The 7,930-nt window shown below is 40.5% G+C and overlaps 1 long non-coding RNA gene across 1 annotated transcript; it reads left to right on the top strand.

Annotated features, from left to right (window-relative positions):
- Nucleotides 1–1,403: 1,403 nt before the first annotated feature.
- LOC112587651 lies at nucleotides 1,404–5,012 on the top strand. The gene is made up of 2 exons (XR_006542555.2): nucleotides 1,404–1,462; nucleotides 4,742–5,012. It is a non-coding gene; the product is annotated as an uncharacterized LOC112587651 (long non-coding RNA).
- The last annotated feature ends 2,918 nt before the right edge of the window (nucleotides 5,013–7,930 follow it).

A 7,930-nucleotide genomic window follows, 5' to 3' on the forward strand; every position in this document is an offset into this window, starting at 1 on the left:
AGTATTAGTAGAATAACTGGTGATCTCTAAATAAAGTCTGTAGTTTAGTTGTTTGTAATGTATGAATGTTCATTTCTTAGTTTGAACGAAAGTACCATTGTTGTGTGGGATGTTGACCCTGGGGAAAGTTGAGGAGGTGATGTGTGAGTTGTCTCTGTACCCTCTAACTTTTCTGTGAGTTTAAAATTATTTCAAAATAAAAAGTTTATTATTATTTTAAAAAAATGACTAGAGTTACTTGTATCATTATAGATAAATCTCACAAACATAGTGCTGAGAAAATATCAAGTTCAAGATGAAGCATAGTATGTAACCAAATATACAAATGTAAAAGTATTTAGTATAATATTGTCATTTAATGATACATTCATATGTACTGTAATTTTCAACACATATATCTGAATGCTACTGCTGCTGCTAAGTCACTTCAGTCGTCTCCGACTCTGTGCGACCCCATAGACCACAGCCCACCAGGCTCCCCCGTCCCTGGGATTCTCCAGGCAAGAAAACTGCAGTGGGTTACCATTTCCTTCTCCAATGCATGAAAGGGAAAAGTGAAAGTGAAGTCGCTCAGTTGTGTCTGACTCTTAGCGACCCCATGGACTGCAGCCTACCAGGCTCCTCCATCCATGGGATTTTCCAGGCAAGAGTACTGGAGTGGGGTGCCATTGCCTTCTCCGTATATCTGAATAATAAATACCAAATTATGAATATTAATTATTTCTTGACGGTGAGGGAGTATCATATGATCAGAAATTAATAACAGAATTTAAACCTTATTTGCAGTGTTTAATTTCTTAAGCTGGATAGTGTATACACACACAGATTTTGTTAAAAAAAATTCTTCCTTTAAATTATTTGAAATATTTCAAAATAAAAAGCCAATTTCTCTAAAAGTAAAGAAGCAAGGAAGGGAAGGAGGGAAAAAGAAAGAGAAGGTTGAAAGGAGAGAAGCAATTCTAAATACAGAGAGTTTTAAAATGAAAGTTTTTTCTGAATGGTTTGGAAGTCTCATTGAGAACTGGTTTTAACAACTTCTTGTAGTAACCTTTAAGGTTTGGAGTTTGAGGCATATTTAGGACAACAGCCATCTGAATCAGAAGTTCAAAGAAGCTCATGTGAAAGTTTGATTCTAGGTCCAAGACTCCAAGAGATTTGATTTCAACCTAAGATTTGAGCTCCAGAACTTGAACTTGTATCATACTAAGTGTCCTTATGTCCTTGCAGTGTTGGAGGAGACTCTTGGACAGCAAGGAGATCAAACCGGTCCATCCTAAAGGAAATCAACCGTGAATATTCATTGGAAGGACTGATGCTGAAGCCGAAGCTCCAATACTTGGACCACCTGATGCGAGGAACCAACTCGTTGGAACAGACGCTGATGCTGGGAAAGAGTGAAGGCAGGAGGAGAAGGGGATGACAGAGGATAAGATTGTTGGATGGCATCACCAACTCAATGGCTGTGAGTTTGAGCATGCTCCAGGAGGTGGTGAAGGACAGAGAAGTCTTGAGTGCTGCTGTCCATGGGGTCACAAGGAGTCAGACAAGACTTAGCAATTGAACAACAGCATGTCCTTATACTATTAGACAGATCTGGTTTACTTCAGAGTGAATTAATTTTTTAAAAACTTGTTTTATCTATCTATCTATATCTCTCACTATATATAATCTAGCTATGTCTATCTACCTACCTACCTATGTATACTTTATGTGAGTATGAATGTATATATATATATGATTTATAGGTTACCTGAATTAATGAGTAGTCCCAGCTGAGAGATAATTTGGCCAGGAGATTATTAGCTAGCCAGGTAGCTATCCTATATGGAGTTTTTAACCTTTATTGTACTTAGGATCCTTTGACAGTCTGGTGAGGTTGTGGATCCCTTTTCAGAATAACTCATTAATGAATAAAAGAAATTTCATAAGATTATAAAATAAAGCAATTATATTAAACTATAGCTATACATTATTAAAAAGAAATTTGTGGCATATTAATGTGTGCTTCTTTATTAAGGCATTGAATAACAATATATACTGCAGATGTAAATACCATAATTTGAAAGTTGTGATGAACAGAAATATTTGGTGATATTTGCGGCAGTCATAATGTCGCATGAAAATACCAGTAATTTCTACGGGCCTCAAGTCACAGATAATACTCATACTTTTACAGCTTGTTGCCTAAGCTTATAGTTAAAGGAAATGCTTTAAAAAAGAAAATGCTAAGTTTCAATTAGAAGTTTGTGAAAATAATAAACCTGTATAGATCAGGTCTACAACCAGGGTGAGGTGAGTAAAGCCATTGCCTCAACTGTGAAATTTAAGGAGCACCAAAGAACTCCACTATCAAGCTATTTAACAAATCTTTAATATATTTAATAAATCCAAAAAATTGTTTAAATATTTTATTTGTTTATTTAGCTGAGCCGGGTCTTAGTTGCAGCATGTGGGATCCAGTTCTCTGACCAGGGAGTGAACCCATGCCCCCTGCACTGGGAGCATGGAGTCTTAGCCACTGGACCACCAGGGAAGTCCCTAATAAATAAAAAAAAAATTTTTTTTTACTTTTTTTTAATAAAAATTAAGGTAAAAAGAATAATGATGAGCAAAATATCAAGAGTTTAAATTAAGAGAGGATCAGTATGAATGTCCTGGATTTCAACTGCAAGAATTCTACCCAGAATACAGAATTCATGCATTATGGGCAGGCATTCTCATTTGGGGCTTCCTCCTGGCTCCGCAGTAAGAATCTACCTGCAAGGCAGGAGACGCAGGAAACATGGGTTTGATCCTTGGGTTGGAAAGATCCACTGGAGGAGGAAATGGCAACCCACTCCATTGTTCTTGCCTGGAAAATCCCAAGGATAGAGAAGCCTTGTGTGTTACAATCCATGGGGTCACAAAGAGTTGGACATGCGCAAGTTGGACACACATGTGCATACACACACGTGCGCACACACACACACACTCTCACTTTGCCTCTTTTCCACCACTTATTTGTCACTGGTTGGCAGTCTTCCAAATTTCACTATTGCATTAATAATCTTGACATGTGACAACAAATATTAATACATTTTTAAAAGCGCTACGTAGATCCCTTAAAATAAAAAGTTTCAAAATTGAATAAGTCTATCTTCATTCTTTGACGATAGTGACAAATATTTTTTTAAAAAGTTAATTTTGACATCATGTGGTTTCTGTTTGTAATCTAATAACAGCAAATCATTAAAAAATAATTCTAATTATTTCTCTTATAATGTTAGACTTTTTACACTTAAAATAGGTAAGTTAGTGGTGGTATCCCTCTAAGAAGAGAAGAGAAATGATGAGGAGAGTGTTCTAAGAGGTTAGGGACAGTCCTTCCTACCCAAACTATCTCAGAGACAGAATACCCACAGCGGTGTTAATACACTTTTCTTTTAACTGAAGTATGGTTGATTTACAGTATTGTGTTAATATCTGCTGTACAGCAAAGTGACTTAGTTATGCATATATATGCATATCTGTGTGTTAGTCCCTCAGGCGTGTCCAACCCTTTGTGATCCCATGGACTGTAGTCCGCCAGGGTCTTCTGTCCATGGAATTCTCCAAGCAAGCATATTGGAGTGGATAGCCATTCCCTTCTACAGGGGATCTTCCCAACCCAGAGACTGAACCCAGGTCTCCTGCTTAGGTTCCCGCGTTGGGCTTCCCTGATGGCTCAGATGGCAACGAGTCTGCCTGCAGTGCCAGAGACCAGGTGTTCGATCCCTGGGTTGGGAAAATCCCCTGGAGGAGGGCATGGCAACCCACTCTAGTATTCCTGCCTGGAGAATCCCCATGGACAGAGGAGCCTGGCGGGCAACAGTTTATGGGGTCTCAAAGAGTCGGATATGACTGAGTGACTAAGCACTTCTGCATTGCAGGCAGACTCTTTGCCATCTGAGCCACCAGGGAGGTCCATTTATATATATTACTTTTCATAGTCTTTTCTATTACAGCTTTTCATGGAATGTTGAATATAGTTCCCTGTGCTATACAGTAAGACCTTGTTTGTCTATCCATTCTGTATATGATAGCTTACATCTACTAACCGCACAATAATATGCTTTCATTCTTTATTAGGGAACACACTCTTTTGAGAGTTATTCTTAAGCAAAACATGCGCTTCTATATTCATGTTTTTCCTATGCCAGAAACACAACATCAGCAACACACAAATGCGGGGATAAAGATGCCGTCACATCATTCCTTGTCGCATTTTTAGAGGACTTTGATTTATGTTGTTTTCCGTTTGTTCTTGCATTTGTAGCCACCAGTACTGAGGCTCCACCTAGGGCCCTTTTGTGTAATTACATCCATATTCATGAACGCTAATCTTCAGGATGGCACTAGTGAAAACAATTATGCAAATTAGAGAGTGGTTGAGTCTTTGTTTTGTTCTGAGCATCCAGCACAGACAGATTAGATTTGGTTTCCTTTTGCCCCACGCTCCCCGTGTGCTCCCAGGAAGTGAAGGCCGAGGCTCTGATGGCCACAAGATGTTGCCCAGGTGAGGAAGTGGTTAGCATCTTACCTTTGGCCTTGGGAAGGTGCCCTCTGGGAATGCAGCTGGCTAACCTCTGTGTAACAGGTGGTCCAGTCTGGGGGTGGGGGAGTAGGCCGGGGCGGGTGTAGGCAGGGGGGTAACGGGGCGGGGGGTTGGTGGTGGTTCTGGGGCAGTAGTCAAGTGGAGAAACAACCTCCTTGTGCTTCACAGGGAACACCAGCAAGGAAGGTGGGAGAAACTTCAGTCAGACAAAGCAGACAAAGATCAAAGGGCAGGCCTGAAGAATTTGGTTAGAAGTTACAAGGAGTCCCCTACACACGAACCTTCAAGTTGAGAACTTTCAAAGATGCGAACGTGCGTTCCCCTGTCCAATCATGTAAGTTAGTTCATGCATCTGGAGTGTATTGTCATGTGAGTGCATCCTCTATGAGAGGTTGTGCTTTTGTGTACTGGATTGCAAGATTAAAAATATTTGGTTTTGTGTGTGTGTTTCTAATACATTATTTGTGTGAAAACTGTTATAAACCTATCATAGCATGCTGCTGCTGCTGCTGCTAAGTCGCTTCAGTTGTGTCCAACTCTGTGCGACCCCATAGACGGCAGCCCACCAGGCTCCACCGTCCCTGGGATTCTCCAGGCAAGAACACTGGAGTGGGTTGCCATTTCCTTCTCCAAGGCATGAAAGTGAAAAGTGAAAGTGAAGTCGCTCAGTTGTGTCTGACTCTTAGCGACCCCATGGACTGCAGCCTACCAGGCTCCTCCACCCATGGGATTTTCCAGGCAAGAGTACTGGAGTGGGGTGCCATTGCCTTCTCCTATTATAGCATAGAACTATACTATATAGCAGACTGTGTTAGTTGGGTACCTATGCTAACTTTGTGAGACTTACAAATTGGACTTAAAAACTCCTTTTCGGATGAGAACTCATTTGTATGTACGACACTTAAGACCCTGGTTATCTCCTCCACCTTTTGTTTCGATTGGGCTTTCACATTTCGCTCCTTGACCACTGGGTGATAGGTTTTTGAGTCCCTCTTTCTCTAGCAGTGAGTAGTGCAGGATGATTTGAGCTAGCACCCCAGAGTGTTTTGACTCACACCTGCCATCTGTCTGCTTAGTCACCGTGCAACCATCCTTCCCCAAAGTGATGGTTTTTATTTGATATAAGAGCTGGCAGGCAGCAGTGGTTGTGTGAGATTGCTGGAGTCCCGGTTTTCTTTATTCCTGTGATCGTAGCAGCAGAGTGTATTAATGTTTCAGATAGCCACTTGGCTTTTTCTGGGAACTGCCATATGTTCCTAAAGATTTGGAGTGTGGAGAAGAGTTGTGAAGAATGGGAAGGGGATTATTTTTGAAAACGTTACTTTGAAACTTGTAGAGAATTCGAAATTGTTATTGTTGTGCTGAGCAGCTTGTCACCACTTAGTGTAGAGCAAAGTGGAAATCTCCCAAATTATTCCTATACAGAGTGAATACAAATAATCCCAGTGCGTCATTTCATTACACCTACCCTGACTTTTTTCGTGTTCCCATTGATAGTCTTCCTCCATAGATTTTGGGTGTGAACTCATGATGAAGGAAGATAGAGCTGTAAAGAGCAAGTTCTCTTTACGCTGTTATTGGGACCATGCATACAAAGCAGAAATTGTGCTTAAAGTAACTACTAAAGGTGCATATCCAGACAATTTAGGCCAACAAAGCCACTTTAGAATCAGGATGCAAACTAGGGGCGTTTAGGTAAACACTCACTACATATGATAGCAAGCTCATTTAATTATTTCACATATGTAAAGAATGTATAATATACATATGTACAGTATAAATAGTCTAGTCAAGGCTATGGTTTTTCCAGTGGTCATGTATGGATGTGAGAGTTGGACTGTGAAGAAAGCTGAGCGCTGAACAATTGATGCTTTTGAACTGTGGTGTTGGAGAAGACTCTTGACAGTCCCTTGGACTGCAAGGAGATCCAACCAGTCCATTCTGAAGGAGATCAGCCCTGGGATTTCTTTGGAAGGACTGATGCTAAAGCTGAAACTCCAGTACTCTGGCCACCTCATGCGAAGAGTTGACTCATTGGAAAAGACTGTGCTGCTGGGAGGGATTGGGGGCAGGAGGAGAAGGGGACGACAGAGGATGAGATGGCTGGATGGCATCACCGACTCAATGGACATGAGTCTGAGTGAACTCCGGGAGTTGGTGATGGACAGGGAGGCCTGGCATGCTGCGATTCATGGGATCGCAAAGAGTCAGATACGACTGAGCGACTGATCTGAACTGAAGTGAACAGTATAAATAAGAAAAATAGAATAATCATGCCTCTATCCACCACTCAGCTTAAGAATGAAAATCATTACATATTTTTGATCCTGGCATCACCAAGCATCACGAGCCTGTCAATTTACTCTACTCCTGGCTTCCTAGGTAATCATTATCTTGAATTATGGGTTGTCATTTCTTTTATTTTTCTTTCTAGTTTCAAAAAACTTGAAAATGAAAGTCATTCTGTCATGTCCGACCCTTTGTGACCCTATAGACTATACAGTCCATGGAATTCTCCAGGCCAGAATACTGGAATGGGTAGCCTTTCCCTTCTGCAGGGGATCTTTTCAACCCAGGGGTCAAACCCAGGTCTCCCGCATTGCAGGCGGATGGATTCTTTACCAGCTGAGCCACAAGGGAAGCCCAAGAATATTGGAGTGGGTAGCCTATACCTTCTCCAGTGGATCTTCCAAACCCAGGAATCAAACCGAGGTCTCCTGCATTGCAGACGGATTCTTTACCAACTGAGCTATCAGGGAAGCCCTCAAAAAACTTATGCATCACTAAATAACATGTTTGTGAGGTTTTGTATGTGTTTCTATATACATTTTTTATAAATGGAACTATATGTAATCTGTCACTTTCTTTCTGCATCAGTATCATTTCATTCATGCGGATGCATAAAACTCTAGTCGATTTGTTTTCACTGCTATAAATTAAGCATTCCACTTTATGTACCTGCCACAATTTATTTATCCAGTTTCCTGTCAATGGTCCTGTGAACTGGTTCCAGTTTTACTATTAAAACCAGTACTGCAGAGAATATTTTAGTACCTATAATATTTTAGTACCAGTAAATATTTTAATATTTTAGTGTTCTGTTGATCAAATATGACAGTTGATCAAATATGACAGTTTCTCTAGTCTGGGATATTTAGCTTGAGTTGGAATCACTAGCTATTAGGTGGGTGCATCTTTACTAGATAATGTCAAATTATTATCAAAGGAGGGTGGACACATTTATCCTCTCAAGAGCAATATTTAAGAATTTCTGTTTTCCTTCATCCTCATAAGCACATTGATCTGTCAGTCTTTAAAACTGTGGCCAATATTTTGTGTGCAAAAGGGTATTTCCGC

This window comes from Bubalus bubalis, chromosome 10 (genome assembly GCF_019923935.1).
Source record: "Bubalus bubalis isolate 160015118507 breed Murrah chromosome 10, NDDB_SH_1, whole genome shotgun sequence".
Lineage (NCBI taxonomy): Eukaryota > Metazoa > Chordata > Mammalia > Artiodactyla > Bovidae > Bubalus > Bubalus bubalis.